General features: G+C 31.7%; 1 protein-coding gene across 1 annotated transcript in view; it reads right to left on the bottom strand.

Moving 5' to 3' along the window:
• Positions 1-19,582, bottom strand: part of LOC146527552 (uncharacterized) — a 72,964-nt gene that overhangs the window by 25,326 nt on the left and 28,056 nt on the right. The window contains exon 2 of the mRNA XM_085204464.1: positions 17,025-17,062. The gene's annotated coding sequence lies outside the window, so the exon portion shown is untranslated. The remainder of the gene's footprint in view (positions 1-17,024; positions 17,063-19,582) is intronic.

Below are 19,582 nucleotides of genomic sequence, written 5' to 3'. Positions count from 1 at the left end.
ACCTATATATCTCAATGAGGGTAACGAGCTGACCGCCACAACTACCTCCCTTATTCTTAGTCTGACACTCGTTTGATGTAAGAGACATCTTATTAATGGGCGTAAATTAGTTAATACAACTGTTTTTGCCCCCTGTTCTAATATTTGTCGTTCATATTATTATTATGACTGTTTGGTTATATTGCTTCTCTTTGTCGCAATGGTTTAGTGTCTTACTATAGAAACAACGATTGTACGTTCGATTCCGGTTGGAGGAATTAATTATTTTTCTATTTCTGTTTGCAGGACAAAGCGACAAAGCTCCTCCACTCATTAGCGTGGGCGTGAGCGTCTTAACACTAAATTCCCTACAGTACAAAACCCTTAAAATGAAAAAAAAACGTCGTATTGAGATGTGTTTGACATTTGGTTCTGTCTACCTTTTTTACTGTACAGATTGAGCGGTAAATAATCACTATAAGCACCATAAAACGGAGAGAATAAGCGATGAAATACGCATAATTTTTTTAGCATAATTATTCAATAATCCGTGGCGAAGCGGCGCAGGGGTGTGACGCGACAGTGGTGGGTTTAATCCCTACTTGAGGAAGTGAAATATTTATTTACGTTTATATTTCCATTTCTGCGCTCTGGTGTCAAGGCAAAGCACGGCGTTGAGTTCTGCAATTCAACACGCAATGCAACGGAGTATCTTAGCACTAGGTTATCCCCTCTGTCTACCCTGCTGTGCGCGGGATACATCGTTAAGCTGAATAAATAAAATTTCATGAAAAAAAAACAAATAAAAAAAATATTATTAAAGTATATAGGTGAACTCTCTCTGGCTTTTAATCAATATATTAGTCTATACGTAGGTACATTCATTCTCTCAGAGAGTATTCTGTCATTATAAATTTTAGAGTTCCAGGGTATTATAACGTAACAAGTTCTCTTGGGGGTCGTTTTACAACCCTCTCTATAAAACAGCACCCTCATGACTTTATATGATGTACTCTGTAAACCCAGATATACGAAGTTTATTCGGTTTTCTATATTTCATTAGGTAATTTAAAAGTTAAATGACCATATATATAAAATGAAATTAGACCCATTAATTCTATATTATATATAGGCATCACAGCATTGGGGCAGAATATGACTGGCTCAACCCCCGCTCGAGAGATTTTCGAATTCGTATAAAAAATGGAAACAATTGGTTTTCACGTTGTTTACCATGAAAATAAGTAAAAATAATTTTGATTCAATTAAATAATAATAAGTTTGACTATTTTTGGCTAAAGTACTAAGATAATTTTTTGAAGTATTTCCTGTAATATTTATTACTAGCGACCCCCTTGCGGCTTCGCCCGCTTTTACTACTGGATTATTCATATAATGTATGTTTGCAAAGCACTTAAGATAATGTGAAAATTAATGAAACTCTAATGCAACCCGCATTTTCGTAGTTTCAATAAGGATTTTCCAATTGTTTTACACAGCAAGGATTTTTTAGTAGGTACCGTAATTTTAAACTTGTGCTACTAATCTTTTCAAGTACTTATTAAAATATATTTAAATTACTATTTTTAGATAGTTAAATGACATTAAATAATACATTCAACTCGAATTATCCAATACGTGCAAACGCATCTAAATCTTCGTTGCTATAAAGGCAGGCGGGTTATTTTTTTTCGAGCTTTTGGTTAATGCTGAAGAAGGTATTCTGTCCCTGATGAAAAGCAAGCACTACGTGGCTGCCTGTGACGAAAATTAAATAGAATGCATCGGCCGGGAAATGAACCCGGGCTGCCCGCGTGGCAGGCGAGCATTCTACCACTGAACCACCGATGCGTGTAAGGCAGGCGGGCGCGGCGGACTCGCTTGTATAAGCATAACGTCGCGAGGCGCGTTTCGCAGCAAGGATTTTTTGATATTGTAACAACTTCTAAAGTACTTATTAAAATGAAAAACAGAAAAGACAGTTTTGATCTACATTAAATGGCCAACGTAACTAATATACTTATTTATATGCTGAGAGTAAGGGATAAGTGAAACTTGACTCGATACAGTTGATGTGTGAACGGCGTCATGTGTCAATAATTAAATGCGTTTTTCTCTAAAACTATTCGCAATTTCGAAATAGTTTAAAAAGCAAATTTTATCTTCGTTTAACGTAGAAATTTAATAAAATATTTTAAAGGATAAGGATTAATACCATTATGGAAAAATATCCCTCACAATAAAAAATATATTGAAATTACTATTTTTAGACAGAAATATGATCACTACACGTTATTCTTAAAAGATAAAAATATGCTCTCGCGGACTTTTTTGTAGATCTTATTAAGAGGAACAATACTCCAGTACATTATTTTCATGTACGACTTACCATTAAAGCAGCGCATGCGCGAAAGTGTCTCAACGGGTAGGACTTTAGACACATTTATCGTATTTATGTTAATTTACATAAGAATGTACAAATAATAAACTATATATAAACCTTCCCTGAGAAATACTCGACCTAATGGTGAAAACCGCATAAAAATCCGTTGGTTGGTTTAGAAGAAGAAGAGTTAGAAAGTTCAGACAGACACAAAAAGCGACTTTGTTTTATAAGATATAGGATTATTATAAATTCCGTTTTCCACTCATCTATTTAGATATACAATGCTATCGAAGAATTGGCAGAAGTACGCTTAAACTTTTATTCGATAAAATATACTAAATTTTAAATCAGAATGAATGAGTTTTCTTCAGACATTATGTTTGAATAGACTCGTTTCTTCTGTAAATGCAAGGAAATGCAAATGCAAGTTTAAAAGTATTTTTAAATAAACTTGGCAAACAAATATTTATAGGGTAAATTAAATGTATTAGCAGTGTATACAGATATTTTCAATTATATTTTATGTGTTTTTCTATTTCGTTCTATTTTCCCATGTTGTAATAATATTGATTCTTAACCTACTTCCATATATATCACTTTTCGATCAGCTGATTTTCTAAAATTAAGTTAATAGAAAATTTTACAAAAATATAAATATCTTTATAGCTTTACGCTTTCAAGGTAAACAGAGGGAGGAATTTTTTTTCGTTCTGGTACGAGGCAAAGCGCGGTGTTGAAATCCGAAACTTAGCTCGTAATTTCTCCAGAATTCGGTTAAAACTAGTTAGCCTCCCTCTACCTAAGAGTACCTTGCTGCATGTGGGAAAAAAGAGCCGTAAATTTTAAATATATATTATTATTTTAAATTCATAAATAACATTTTATCAAGCTACCATTACGTAACTTAAACACTTAACTGCCGTCAGTTAAGTGGCTCGTTTTCCGCTCATTTTCTCATTTATCATTGATGCAAGATCGTAGCCAGCTTTTTAGTTTATTTTTGCTTTTAATAGACATGTTTTTGTAAAATAGTCTAATAGATAATAGTAGTTATGATGTAGTATACTATGACTAGACTTAGATATTATATAGTATACCACAGCCGTACATTCAAATCAAGGGCAGTATTATTAAAAAAGGGTGATATTTTGAATCATGAATATATAAAAATAATATGTCATTGGTCGTGGTGACGCAAAGTGCGGAGTTAAGTTCCGTAATTCATCATGCAATGCCTCCAGAACTCGGCGGCAGTCGGAACAACACTAGGCTACCTCTGCCTATCCTGCTACATGTAGTATATAGAATGAAGCTAAAAAAAATGTAAGATATGTAGAGTACATCTTAGTTTTTTTTATATACATGAAAGTATATTAAAGTCATACATTCAAATCCGGGGAACTATTAGTAAAAAAAAATCAATCACTTGAATTATACCTACATAATATAAATATCAGTATAAAATAAAAGCAAAATATATATTTAAAATAAAAAAAAATTCAAATAGTTATATAGTTCAAATATAAGTTCTAGTTAAATCCCAGTGCAACTGCCATAAAATCCATGTAGTCGCTAAAATTTTAATTAGCACCAACTTATTTTCACTCAGTCCTAGCAAACGCTAAATATTCACCTCGCGTGCTATGTTTCATTTGGACAGTAGTACTAAAAATAAAACTGCCTCTTGCGATGGAAATTGTGAGGGTTCTCCGTGATGCTCATCCACAATGAGGGGGTGACGACGAACAGAATGTACATTTTATGTAAGACAAGACTGTTGAATCTGAATATATTTTACAGTGAAATCAAAAATAAGTTAGGCTAAAATAATCGTTGAAAAGTGTTTTTTTTTTAGCTTCCTGCTGTATCCCAGGAATAACATGGTAGGCAGGGTTATAGCCCTTGTGTTAAAACACTTGGTTCCCAACTTTCTAAATTTTAAAGGCTTTTTGTGATGAGTGGCGGAATTTAATGTCACGCTTTACTTCGACACCAGAGCAATTAAATTAAAATATTAAATATTTCATCATTACTATTTATAACTTCATAATAAATTAATTAAATCATAAAATATTTTAGCCTAAGCTATAACAGTAATAACCATTGCAAACTGATGCCTGCAGGTAACAGATAGGAAGTCAACTTGTTAGCATATGGATGGATCTTCGTTATCCTAAAAGCCTTGTAAAATATTTATAGCCGAGACCCCCTCAAATGAATTGGTGGCTTACCAACACATATAGGCCTGCACCTGTCAAAATATAATTTATGAGTCTCTAGTCTCTGTGATCGTAAAAAAACTATAAAGAAAATTCACTTTTGCCTTGGTGCAAGAGCGAAGAAAATATTAATAAATAATAATTCATTTCCTCGAGTGGGATCGAACCCACAACCATCGTGTTACAGTCATACCTTTATGCCTGTAATTAATTTAAATTTAATATTTGTATTAATTATAACAAATTGAAAAAAACTATAATGCTCTACATAATGAATCGATTTAACTACAGCTTGGAGGTAACGTAACTTATGATGATATTGTTTTTTTTACATTTTCTGTGTTTTACAATACGCTAAAATAGACAGAAAATTTAAAATTAAAAATTTTAAATTGTTAAAGTAAAAATTGAATTAAAAAAATATATATATTTCCCATTATACGCACGTGATTCACTTGCATTATTAAAATCTAACAGTACCTCAATTTCCGGTTTCCTTAACACGTAGCACGACCTGCTCCATCAGTCTTTGCTAGCAGTTTATATTAAATTTCTATTAAGTAATTTATCATGGCCTATTTAGTCTGTCAGTTTAATAATACAATCTTTTGTAATGTTCATCTTATATTTAATTAAATGACAATGGTTACATTAAGGAATAATGTAACGCAAAGTATTTGCTATCATTAATTTCATTTAATTTCCTTTCTCCAACATAACGTAATTCAACGTCGTATAATAAAAGACTAGGCCAGTTTCAAGCTTGCGATTGTAAATGCGACAGGTTGTGGATTCAATTCCCACTCGAGGAAATAAAATATTTCATATTTTTATTTCCTAGGTTTTAGGTAAAGACAATGCCTCTAGAATTCGGCGAAAAGCGGCGGATAAAAAAAATATAATATGAAATGACAGAATCGCGATTAATTTGCCTCTGAGTAAACTGAGTATGGTTAAAAAATCCATTATAAGTGTAATATAAGAATCTTTTTTATTGCTTTGTTATTGATTCCGTAAAAATATAGGTTTACTTTAAATACATATAAATATGCTTTTCAGCATATCGTATTTTTATAGGAAGGAAATACTAAATTTGAGCTAAAGTTGATTATTCCCTGCACGTTTCTGTGCCAATCAAAATCACACAGAATTAGATTTTATTCTGAACAATGGGTACATTATGGTTACCAACGAAATTACTTATACGTGAACCATATGAATACATTACACGAACGTAATCGCATTTGGTATTCCGCATCACTCAATTTTTCCTGATAAAAATCCTATATAAATAAATAAATGCAATTTTATTTTGTGTATTCTATAAAAATAAGTGAATTCTATAAAATATTTTTATATGTTGTAAGGTTGTAAAGTAATTTTTATGTTCAAAAATATTTTTTTATGTTCTATTACATTATTTACATGTGCTTCAATGCTCATTAATTGAAAAAAAGCTATTGACTATTAAGTCTTTACAAGCTTACAACAGAATTACATTGATGAGGTTCATACATGAGGCCTGAGGCAGGGGCACGAACGAGTGGCTGTAAGGGCGACAGCTTGTGGGTTCGACTCCACTCGAGAAAATGAAATTTTTATTTTATTGCTCTGGTATCGATGTAAAGAGAGGCGTTGAGTTCACCACCAATACCTTCAGAACTCGGCTGAAGGTAGGGAGCGGAGTGTTTTAACATTAGGTTCCCTCTGCCTACCCTGCTACAGGATATAAAAAAATGTCCAAATAAATCTTAATAAAAACATACAAACAAAATAAAAAGAAATAAAACATGTAAACAATTTTAGATACAAACTGAAAAGTTTCACTTATTAAAATAACGCAAGCCCAAGTTTGCATCAAGTGCGCATACATAAACTTAAAGGAAGAAGCAACTTCATAACACTAAGTTGTGGAAGTTACGAACTTTGATAAATTTATGCGCGAAATTAGCTGTGGTATAGAAGCTGGCGTGTACCATTTCGTTCTACTTTCACACATTCAAAGTTGATATTTAATATTTAATAATACAAAAGTTTTTAAATATTAAAACAACACCCTATCTTATGTAGACACGCGCCAGTGTGTACAGCCAAGTTAAAAAGCTTGAAATACACGATGTTTATTTTATACGAACTTTTTCAACTTACTTTTGAGTCTTTCATAACTCGTAAAGTAAACTAAATTTCAAACTAAAATTCATAGCACACTTCTTAAAATCCGCACTTTAATTGAAACTGTAATTAATAGGATCGGATTAAACGTTTGAAAATTGCCATTTTAGTATCTGACTTACTCATCAAAAACAATTTTAAAATCAAAGTCAATTTTATAAATAACAAAGCTAAAATTCTTATAGTAACATGCGAATATATCTTGTTTCTTAATGTGTATTTACACTCCCGACTGCAGTAGAATGCAATTTAGTAAATTGAGAAGTTAGACAGTTACCGTCTGCTAAATTAATCAACTCTTGTTTAGAGCTCGGATAACGACCTCTTACTACGTACAGATTGCATTTATACTACTATACGCTGTAGAATACTTAGAATATACAATATATATATTAAGTATGTACTAGAGGATCCATTCGGAACGGAACCTCCATCCTCTTTTTAGGATTCGTTCGTTCGTACATCAAAAGCTTAAAATGGAACTCTTATACTATAGATAAGGGTTCGAATAAAAATTAGAAACTTATACTTATAGTTCGTTTTATACAAAGTTCGTGCATATTTATGTTTGTTATATACTTATGTATGTTGTAACTTTATTCGCCGCGTAATCGAAACCTATAAGATATTATTTCCCGTAGACTTACAATTATGAAATTTGAAAAGAGTTGAAAACTTGCAGTAAAAGTAAAGAAAAAAATTCAAAAAATACAAATATTATTACAGATAAAAATTATTATAAATTTATAATTGTAGTTAATTTCATATAAAATGAATGCTCAAACATAAGTTTGTCAACTTTTATGTGTTCTAGTTCCCATAGATAATCCTGAAATGGGTACGGAACCCTCAATAGGCAAATCTGACTCGCGCTTGACACGATTTTTATTATTTATTTGGCCTAGTATAGTAGCTGTACACTGGCTGAAGTAACCTTCTCCCAAATTAATAAAATCCCCTAGGAATATATAAAAAAAATATAAATATTTACATATATATAAGAAATCAACATTCAATATGAACATAAGTTATGATAACGTCAATGTAGACTGACTTGGAATACTTGGATAGTGGATTCAGTACATAACGTGAAGGTTTCCGTTGCCCATGCAGTTATTATGCAAATAGAACAATATCTGTCTGCTCTGATATTGTCTCGAGGTAGTAAGGAAATGCACCATTAATGTTAGATATTCGTACTATATTTGGTTCTTAATACCAAACATAGCTTTTACATATTGCTTCTAGTCTACGAGTATTAATAGCGTGTTGCCAGTACTTTGGATGTTCCTTTTGGTCTAGAGAAGTGGTATCTACTTTTATATTCATTGGGCTTAAGACAGATTTTAGAAAAGTAAAGTATATTAAATAAATATCTACCTTTTAAGAGTAAATTCCTGTCGTCAAGGATTGTTTTTTAGAGATTGCTATTAATAATAAGATCGCGTTCGTATGATCTGTATTAATCTTAAGATTTTCTTTATATCTGTTGGTAACAACTCTGCGCAGCAAAGTTGTTCTATCTAATGTTTGTACCGATTTTATCGACATTTTTCTTATATCATATTCTTATTCTATTAATCTAATTTTCAATGTTTTAGTATAGCCAGAATTTGGAATTTCTAGCATTCTTTAAGAGTGTACCTTTGTAATATTTTTGTCTTTATACTGTTCCTTATTGCATTTACGTGACGTATCGTTGATAAAGCTTGAAAATCCATTAAAGTATAGAAGGAAGTGCTCTCCGAGCAAGACCGATTGGAATAAGATTTTATCGCCTATCGATTTAAGCTCCACTCCTTGCTTATAATATTACACTAATAACAAGTAAAATGGATTGGCTTGTATCATTACACTTTAAATTTAAAAATCAAAATTAGATCAGGGCACCTACAGGTTACTTCCTAGTAGTTCCAGGACCTACATTTAAGAAATTTGGTATGAAGTGAAAACTTACGGTACAAATAAATAAAAGTTGAAAATATAAATATAAATGTGAAAATTTATAGATATTTCATAGATAAAGAAATATTACTGCATACGTCCGTTAAATATAACTTTTTGTACTTCCCGTTGATATACAATCCTGAAATTGATACGGAGATAATTGATATATAGGTATGCGAGTTCGACTTGCATTTCACCAGTTTATTATTATTTATATTTAAATACACGCTCTTCGATTTTTTTTAGGGTGCCGTACCTCGAAAGGAAAACCTTCCGGAACCCCTATAAGATCACTTTGTTGAGCCTCCATCCGTCTGTCAAGACCATTTTACTCAAGAACGCGTGGAGCTATCAACCTGCAATTTATATCAAATACTCAGTTCTACTGTCCCTTGAAGCTGTGAAAAATTGTAACTTCTAAGCTAAAACAGAATTCTAACAAGAATCAAAACCTGCCGAATACTTCCCGCAAATTCAGAATCTTGAAGGTACTTTTATATAATAATAAGTACGTTTCATTACACTATAGTTACGTAAACAAACTCAATTTATTATTTACCTAAGTTATAAAAGCAACTATCACCAACATTGACAAAGTACATTTCACCCAGTGAGGAACGAGAATGCTATTATGGAAATATTCCATTTCCATTTGCATAAAGACAATATGCAATATATCGCCTATATGTCACAGCATTAGTTTCTATGAGCTTCTGTTGTTTTGTGAGAAACAATATTAAATGTTGCGAGCATAAACTCGAAGTACTATATTTTACATGTATTTAAAATAAAATAAATAAATCACGCTTCACGCTGTAACCCGCACACAGCAGGGTAGGTAGAGGGAACCTAGTGTTAAAACACTTTCTGCCGAATTCTGGAGGCATCGCGTATTGAGTGGCAGAACTCAGCACCACGCTTTACCTCGACAACCAGAACGAAGAAATGGAAATATAAACGTAAATACATATTTCACTTCCTCGAGTAGGGATTGAACCTACAACCGTCGCGTTACAGTCACGCCCTTGTGCCGCTGTGCCGTTTAAAATTATCGTAAACTTTAATTAAACCACTCAGTCATAATACAATACGAATAGAAGCTGCATTTCCAATGAGAACAAGAACAAATGGACGCAACTCGCAACAGGTAGGCTTCACAATGCATTAGATAAGCCGTCTGGGCCTGTTACGTCTCTGACAGTGCTATCTTAGCAACTCGCTAACTAAGTCGAGCCAAGTCAAGTATCCACAATGGTTGAAGTTATCTAACTTTGCGTAGTTAGCGGGCTACCAATTAACTAAATGTTTTGAATGGCATAAATAAGTTACGAGTATATGGAACACGTATAATGTTTGGATATAATTGTTCTGTGTTGTTTTGTATTATTAAGGTTCGTGTGGTGGGTGGTGGGTTCGATTTCCACTCGGGGGAATAAAACATTTAATTATTTCTGATTCACGCTTTATACTGCACTAGCGGCCCGCTCGCGGTTTCACCCGCGTGAACTATGTTATTATTAATTTCTGTCTCCATGACTACGTCCTAGTGACGTCTATGCAAAATTTGAGACTCCTAGCATTTGTAGTAACGAAGTTTCATACAAACTTTCGACCCCAAAAACAACCCCTCAGAAGTCGAATATATTGCAAATTCCCGTCTTAGCGAGCACCTACGTCCTATAAGTAACTCCTATGCAAAATTTGAGATTCCTAGCACATGTAGTTTCTGAGATTCCGTGATGAGTGAGTGACCTTTCGATTTTATATTATACTGCATAGCAGCGTGGACAGAAAGAGCCTAGTGTATTACTAGTGTGTACAATGTAAGAAGTAAGAAAAACTTTTCTCTTTAATTTCATTGAAATGTTTTTCAGTCAGTCTTTTTGGAATTATTTTTGGAGCTCATAGAAATTAAGTAATTGAAATTTAATAATTGAATATAAATATATAAACATGTAAATCATTATGACTTTAGGCATCGCTCTTCGGAATGGAAACACCCTATAAAAAATATACAAAATTTTCATTAAGGCTTAGCGGTTGCTGGACCAGGTCCAACTCCTAAATGGAATGAAGCAACAAGCTGTGATGAAGAGTCTAACAGATTCATAATTATAAAAACCTACTAAAATATTTTTACGACATTACATTATAAATCTTTGATATCTATTGATACACGAGTGTGGGTTCAATTCCCATATGGGGGAATGAATTATTATTTATTATTTTCGAAGGCAAACGCCTGGCGTTTAAAAGCGTAATCGAACTGAGCTTGTGTCCAAGCACCGCTACTGGCCTCAAATAAAATTATTTTGAAGTAAATAAGCACTATATACTATATACGAGTACAACCTTTCAAAATATTAAATGTCAGAGTTCGTGAACGTTTTCACGTAAAAGTCCCGCTTAAGATCATTAGTCTACGTCGCGTCGGCAAAACTGGAAAATATTATCCAGGTGCGCTTCTAAACAACATGTTATCTTGTAATTAAGCTTTAAATAAAAATATTTTGCTACAGTTTTATTATTTTCTTAAATTTTATATAATACGCAATTAGGGTTTAAATAAATAAAAATAAATGTGAATATATTTTTTATTGTAGATGCACAATACAAAATTAATTAACAATCTCCTACACTATATGGAATTTAGAACAAAATTTTTAATTTTCGTTATTTAAACTAAAATTTACGATTCTTTCTTTTGCAATTTTATAACTAAAACGGTTAAGACGGAACCATTAAACAAAATATGCCACCTTTCGTCTTCTTACCACGTTAATGAAAATGAAAATAATTATATAATTCCTTCCAATAGCAATATATTATAGTACTAGCGGCCCGCTCGCGGTTACACCAGCGTGAACTATGTTATTATTAATTTCTGTCTCCATGACTACGTCCTAGTGACGTCTATGCAAAATTTGAGACTCCTAGCATTTGTAGTAACGAAGTTTCATACAAACTTTCGACCCCAAAAACAACCCCTTAGAAGTCGAATATTGCAAATTCCCGTCTTAGCGAGCACCTACGTCCTATAAGTAACTCCTATGCAAAATTTGAGATTCCTAGCACTTGTAGAGATTTCGTGATGAGTGAGTGACCTTTCGATTTTATATATATAGATATAATTATATAACCATAGAGTTTACAGTCATTGCATTAAATATTATACATCTTAATATTGACAATATTATCAATTCGTAATTCATATCTTCTCAGTATTTAGCAGCCATTAACCACAATTTATTTAACTATTTCTTACTTGTTAATAAGAAATTTAATAAAACTTTTATAATTAGAGCAAAAGTACCCACATTTAACATTAAAAACTTTTAGATAACAAAGAAATACATAAAGAAGTTTATAGCTTCACCAGTTTTATTACGCCATAATACAAGTTCCGAGTTTGCAATAATATCTAGAGGCCAAATAATGTTCGAAACAACTCAAGGTGTTAAAGTTACATGAAAATTCATGTACTGAAGACAGATCTGTTCCAGATACAGATATGTAAATTAAATAATGAAATAAAGCTTATAAAAATGTAATTTTGAGTAACTTTATAATATGTATAAAAATATAAGTTAGTAAGTATACTATTTAAATATAATAATAAATAAAATAGAATTGCAGCATTTATAAATTCAGGCCTAAAATAAGATTTCCGGAAATACCTACGTGAACAGAATTTTTTTTTATTAATTTTACATCTAAAAGTCCACATACTCGTAAAATTGTGGGCGACGCCTAGTTATAACTTTATTTAAAGCATTTTTAATAACCTTATAAACTCACAATATAACACAGTCAAGATACAAAAAAACATTTAACAGTCTCTAGAGATCTACTTAAACCCAACAGAAAATAAATAAACGTTGTATATTCTATTGCGAATAACTGATGTGAAAGCTTTCGGATAAATATATTACGTGATATTCTGAGAATACTGTTTAAATAGACGTAAGAATTAAATACATACTTTTATAATATACATACATTTTCATATTTAATTTTCTTGCGTAAATTATATTTAAGACATATTTTTCAAAATAAATTACCTTTTACTTTTCATTTCTTCGCTCTGATGTCGTTGAGTTGCGTCACTCAACACGCAATGCTTTCAGAATTCGGCGAAAAGTGGGGAACGGAGTGTCTAAGCACTAGGTTCCCTCTGTCTATCCTGCTGTGTGCGGGATACAGCGTGAAGCTTGATTTTGATTTTTTAATTACTACAAAATGCTATAAAGAATACCTACACAATATTAAAATCAAAGCCTTCTATCTATTTAACGGATGTTTGCGAGACAAATGACCATGTAAAGTAAGGCTTAGTACGCCCCGTGCGTACATTGTACTCGCTGGGTCTAAACAAACGGGCGCCCGTTGCTCGATCTAAAGCACAATGGGCGATCACGTCACGCTCGAGCAGGCATAGGCTTCGCTGCAAGTGTTTACACGACGTGTTTGTGCTGTATCTGTTTACTTTTAACGTATGTCTAGTTTTAAGTGATATTGTTATTTTTAGTGTTATTATTATTTCAGTTTTGTAGCGGGACTCAACGCCAAGCTTTGATGTTAGAGCAAAGAAATGATAATATTAATAAATAATAATTCATTCTCTCATGGAGAATGTTCATTATAATAAGTTTAAAAGTTATGATAATTTCAATACCTTATTTGTGTGCCGCAAAATCAACAATTTACAATTAAATAAACTAGGGAGAAGGAAAACAGACTTAAGTTTGTAATTTAATTTGCGTCCTTTGTATAACGGTATTAGAGTCAATTAGAAATATTTAAATAACGTTGCTTTTCTTACTAATTCTCTTAATTTAAATAGTTCTAACTGGTCTCGCAAGGCTCTAATAATAGAATAAGTTTTTTTTTGAGGTAGGAACAGAGGTAACCTAGTGTTAAGATACTCCGCTCTCTCCTTTCCGTCGTTTTCTATCTAATGATAATTTCTAAAGCAACTTATTATTTATCATTCTATTATACCAAAAACATTTATCTTATGTTCTATTTTCAGTAGAGACAGGATAAAGATATCACAAAAGAAATAGTATTCGATCCAAACCTATAGAGTAATAACAAACATATTTGGAAGCCAAATACCAAAGCTGCCTGAGCAGTAAATATCTCGGCACAATAAGCAACAGGTGACAGCCTCATTTTTCAAGTTTCATCTTCTATTATACTCGTATATACTTTAGTAGAGGATAATAGCCAAATATCTACGCAAAAATAGCAAAAATATTCTTTTCAAGAAAACATATATCAACATATTAAGAGAAACATGAACCGGTCCAGTTATCGTCAATGGTAAAATTTCTATTTTAAACTACCGTTTATTTACCTCACTTTGAATATATGAAAAATGTGGGTACTTCAAAGAGTACAATTAAAGGTCATGAGGTATTTATTACTTTTTTTCTACTCTTTGTTAGGCTCGCTGGTTGGAGTAATGACTGTGTTCTTTTGTGAGTTTTGCATTGTACTTATTTTTAGGGATTAAATAAACAATACAAGTTCAAATCGTCGATCGTTTTTCAGATTTGTAATTAGTAGGAAATAATATATGCTGCTACATATTATAATATTTTTAAACAGTGTTATTCCACACTTAGGAAACAAAAATACGAATTTACAAAACATATAAAAATTTTGTACGTAGCGGGACTCGAACCCGCGCCTCCTGGAAACCGACCAGGACCTAAGTCATACGTTCTCATCAAGCTACGTCGAAATTCTTATAAGCTTGAGTTTTGTTTGAATTGTGTCGAGTTACTAACTTTTGTTCTGTTGTGTATAATATTAATTTATACAGTTATACATGTGTATTGATGCTTGCATATTGACGTATTCAATGCAATACATGTTTCTATATTTAGTTGTCTAACTTTATCAATGTATTAATTTCCCGAAAGCTGAAAGGCGTCAAAATTATAGGTGAAGTTATAAACTACACCTAGTCATACTCAAATCAGGAGTTTCATTAGCCACAAATTATAATATAAACTATTACATCGACTATCGTAGCAAACTTCAGGTCAGTAAATTTCTATAGCCATACATAAATTAAAAAAACATGACTGCATAAAAGAACTAAAACGAAAAATACCTACCTAGTTAAATATTTTTTCAAAATTAGTATTTAATTTAAATATGTCCCCATAGGCTTCTAGGTAAGATTTGATTGGTTGAAGAAGAAAGTCACATACGCTATTGATTCAAAATATTTTGAAGAAAATATTTTGACAATACCCTTTTAACTCTTTAAATTTTATTATTAAACATTGTGAAGCTTATTTTGAAATAAACTAACAGTACAAGAGCTGTACCAACCAAAGTAACTAAAGATACAATACTAGTGAAAAAATCGTCAAGCGACGGTAACTGTAGAGGCACATTAAAAATTTAGCACGCACTGGTGAACTACAAAGGCGTATTTTTCAGTAAAAGTTTACAACTGAAAAGCCTTCACAATTCCACTCGACACGATAACGAACTGAATACTTATTCTGTGCCATTTCTGTTCTAGATTTGCAGGACGGCTTCGGATCTTAACGAATCACAACTTGGCAATTTTCATTCACTATTTTCTATTTTTAGTCCGTTTTCATATTTTATTTGGGTTAATTTGGACGGTCTTGTTTCGCGAAGTGAAGCAAACAACTCTTATGTAGCATCTTTCGCTTTCATAACTCATTTCATATATTAAAGTGGATCTCATCTATTCATATATTTGTGCTGGTTCTAGCTTGATAACTTGGTATATTTCATTTGAAAATGTTAGAGTGGCCTTAGAGTGGAAACTAAAATATAAACTAGAATTAATTTAAAAAAATCTATTGTTAAGGTTTACACTAGAATTATATTTTATTTGTATCGTCACGCATCACTCCATTTTCCATAGTAGCAGAATCCAATTTTGAAGATAAACAGGAATATTTATAAAAACTAAATAAATAACGCTGTATCTCGCACATAACAGCGTAGGCAGAGAAAACCTAGTGTTAAGACACTCCGCCGAATTCTGGAGGCATTAAGTGTTGAGTGGCCCCAAATTGGAATATTTGTATATAATAAATACTTTCCCAAAAAATATATTCGTGATATATTTAGTAAATATATTTAATTTCACCATTATCACGTATAAAACGGCTTCAATTGTGAAACGAGCCAGAAACACGATATTTATATTTCAATAACCCTTTTAACAATGACCGTAGAACAATAAAACGACAGGTTGCTTGTTTTTTAGCATCCCGCGGGGAAAAATTGCAAAAGCATTTTATAATCTCCCTTATACAAAATTCTAATAAAATTATAAATATTTATTAATTTTTACATTTCTTTCATATTTCTTAATAATTTGCTTCACGCTGTATTCTGGACATAACAGGGTAGGCAAAGGGAACCTAGTACTAAGGCACTCCGGGTTCCCATTTTCCGCCGAATTCATTTCCTTTCCTCATCCAGTCACGTTTATAGTCTCATACTAGTGTCCCTACGCCATTATTTCCTCAATTTATTACTTCACATTTTGTAAAGTAATAAATTTTCAATATTTTTAATTTATGAAATCTCCGCTATTTTTACGTTGTTTTTTGTAGAGCCATTTTTTTTTCAAGTTTGTTAACAGAATCTAATACTATGTCAAATTGATATACATATGAAATTAATAACGCAATTGGCACATAAGCAGTGTGTCTGATATGGTCTAGTAGCTAGGATACCTGGCTCTCACCCAGGAGGCTCGGGTTCGATTCCCGAGCCTCCTGGGTGAGATAATAAAAACAGTAGTAGTAGTAGTCCGACATAATAAAAACAGTAGCAAAAGGTATATTTAGTCTTCATTAAAATATACTAAAATACGAAAAACTAAGATTGTAAGAATTATTGTTCTAAAGTGTATAAATAAATAAAAATTAATTAATTTATTCGACTTTAGCTTCTAATTTAAAATTCGATAAATGTACCTAATAATATCTGAACGACAAGAAAAAATAATAATTATTAATTTAACTTATCTGTAATAATGACGTTGAAATATTAAATATTTTCATTTACTCGCTCTCTCTGGTAACAAGGAGTTCGTGGCGTTGAGTTCCTCCACTCAACATGCAATGCCTCCAGAATTCGGTGGAAAGTGTGGAACGAAAGTGACCTAATGAGTACGGAGTGTCTTAACACTCAGCTCTTAGGATGCTAGATTCCCTGTCTACCCTCTGTGTGTGTGTGTGTGTGCCTGTGTATGCTGTGTATATAGCGATATTTAACTAAAAAAATATAATAATTATATATAACTAGATTACCTGTTAATTATGTATTCTATTTTCAAAGTTTAATGCACCTGCAACAAAAGCAAATTATTTATTATTCAAAGTGAGCTTAACTTTGACAAAGGTTACTTTGTCTCAGACATTTAACATTTATAAATAATTTGGAGTCAACAGTGCTTAGTATTAATTAATATTATATTATTCATGAATATTAAACTTATCAAAAATAATTAGATTTTTTAAAACAAATTATTTTTTAACCGACTTCTGTAAGAAAAGGAGGTTATCAATTCGACTGTATTTTTTTTTTTTTTATTTTTTTTTTTTATTTTTTTTTTTTTTTATGTTTGTTACCTCATAACTTTTAACTGGGTGGACCGATTTTGATAATTTTTTTTTATTTGAAAGGTATAGCTTCCCGAATGGTCCCATTTTTTTTTGGTCCATGTCTGACAATGGTATCCATGAGAAAATCACATAAGTCTTAAATTTGCATTATGCATGTGCGCGACTAATAGCCGAATAACTCAATGTCGCGCCAACCGATTTTGATGATTCTTTTTTTATTTGAAAGGATACACTTCAAGGATAATTTGGTGAAAGTTTGGTTAGGTTTCGATAATGGAATCTGGAGAAAATTGAGAAAGTTTGTTTTTTTTGGTCAAAAATTAATTATACTGTAATAGTTACAAGCAAAAACTTTTTAAATTGATGTCAGAAGTGAGATTCCTGATCGTTGCATTTCTTTTCAACCAATCTCAAAAAAGAGGATGTTCTCATTTTCAACCAACTTCAAAAAAGGGAGATTCCGAATTCACCCGAATACTTTTTATGTTTGTTCTTGTCAATATACCAAAATGTAACTTTGCACAAAAATAATAGCTAATTAAATGAAGTTTTACATAGAACAATCACCACCATCACCACTCGTTCAAGAAGCATCATTTTAAGATCTACCCATCACTAAAAATCGTAAAATAAATTAATTTTTAACAAAAACAAAAACCGACTTCTAACAACGAACTAAAAAGTGAAAAATAATTATATAAAGATTTTATAATTTTGAAGTCGGTGTCAAGCTAATGCTACAACACCTTTACTACAATATCTAATTACTAAGCCTGTTTGTTTTACTTGGCACCGACTTCAAAATTATAAAATCTTTATATAATTATTTTTCACTTTTTAGTTCGTTGTTAGAAGTCGGTTTTTGTTTTTGTTAAAAATTAATTTATTTAATTAAAACAACGATAAAATAAATTACAATTATCTATTAAATAAAATAATAATAAAAAAATATTTTTAAAAATAAGCTATCTATTTTTTTATAACCGTATAGGTGGGCTGAGCAAAAAATTATAATTCGCCATTTTGTTGCAGCGTTCATTTTAGATTAAGAACAATATTTATTATCCAAATATCAGTTCAATTATCAACACAGCAAGCAACCGTTCCCATTAAGACACTTACGTTCCCCACTTTCTGGTGAAATAAAAATTTTAAATCATTCCACAGTTATTTTAACTAATGAAGGAATCCACTAATAAATCATTTATAAATAGAACAATAGTCCAAATAACATTTATTATATGAATGGAAATTCGTCTTGCAAAATATCAGGTACGATATAAATTCCAGACTAGGAACTCATCCTAAATTTAAAACACGAATTCAGCGCCATATAAATTTATAACTACCCTCGCTTCTGCAAAGCTTCTCGGGGATATAACAAAAATAACAACAGCCCCTCGATGAAGCTGTGAACACAGAATTTTGATAAGATTTTAAAATATAAATCTGTCTATATGAGTAGCAGATTGTTAAAAGAAGCTATAAATTACAAAAATAATTCATAAAGAATGTTTACCAAGACAAGAGATCGCTACTATTCCTGTAATACTGATAAGACGTTTATTTCTGCCGTTGTCATGTCTTGAGCCAGAATATCTGAACACAAGCGAGGCCTGATGAAGGTGGGGGAAAATACAGTTGACGCAGTGAAACAGCGTGCGACTGTAAATAGTGATTGTAGGTTCGATTACCCTTCTGGGGCAATGAATTATTTTTATTATCCCGCTCTATTAACAAAGCGCAGCATTCAATAAACTGACTATGCGGGAACAAGCGTGAAACTGTAAAAAACTATATTATACGTATCTAAAATATACAATCCTAAGTGCCTATTAACTTTTTATAAATAAAAAAAACCCGTTACAGAGATTCTATAATCCCGTAATGTTCATTTGTTCTTGTTCCGTTAATCCAATATCAAAGAAACGTCGTTACCATGCCCCATAGCTTTCGCTCGTAAATCCCAAGCTTAAGCCTAAATTCGCATACCTATCGCGATCTATTACACCGACCCCCTAAACCACCATGGATATTGTCCATGCAAATAACCTGTGTATATTGGCTTTAGTTAGTCGTGATTTATTAAACAATATTGTATCTATATATAATATAGATAAAATAGAAATTACTAAATATATAAATTAAAATTCTACAGTAACTTTGAGTATAATATGTATTTATATAATACACAAAAAGCGCAGAGTTGAATTCCGCCACTCATCACGCAATGCCTCGAAAAA

Source organism: Heliconius melpomene, chromosome 20 (genome assembly GCF_056956725.1).
Source record: "Heliconius melpomene rosina isolate 202511_hmr_F chromosome 20, ASM5695672v1, whole genome shotgun sequence".
Lineage (NCBI taxonomy): Eukaryota > Metazoa > Arthropoda > Insecta > Lepidoptera > Nymphalidae > Heliconius > Heliconius melpomene.
The sequence above is the reverse complement of the archived record's forward strand: the minus strand, read 5'-3'. Positions and strand labels throughout refer to the sequence as shown.